Source organism: Odontomachus brunneus, unplaced genomic scaffold (genome assembly GCF_010583005.1).
Source record: "Odontomachus brunneus isolate Ranch 3 - 2012 unplaced genomic scaffold, Obru_v1 Obru_scaffold_086, whole genome shotgun sequence".
NCBI lineage: Eukaryota > Metazoa > Arthropoda > Insecta > Hymenoptera > Formicidae > Odontomachus > Odontomachus brunneus.
The window spans coordinates 1,004,917-1,005,181 of record NW_022639536.1 but is presented as its reverse complement, the minus strand read 5'-3'; positions in this window follow the sequence as shown (position 1 = coordinate 1,005,181).

Sequence of the window (265 nt, the reverse complement as noted above, 5' to 3'; positions counted from 1 at the left end):
TGATACGCTATGACCTTCTTGACTTTTAAGTTAACTATGAAGGTCATTTGAAGTTCGAGGTGATTATTTGAAATAGGTATCCCTATTTTTGACGTTGGATTTGAAAAAGCAGGAAATTAACGTCCACGTCGTTGTTTCTGGGTAACACCAAAAGTAAGAAGAATATCTCACTCCAATGAGCGTGCAAGAAAGCGATTTTCACCTTGTGTGGTGGATTTCACACGAGCGATGAAAATCGCGAAGACGTGTCTTTACTCACGTTAAT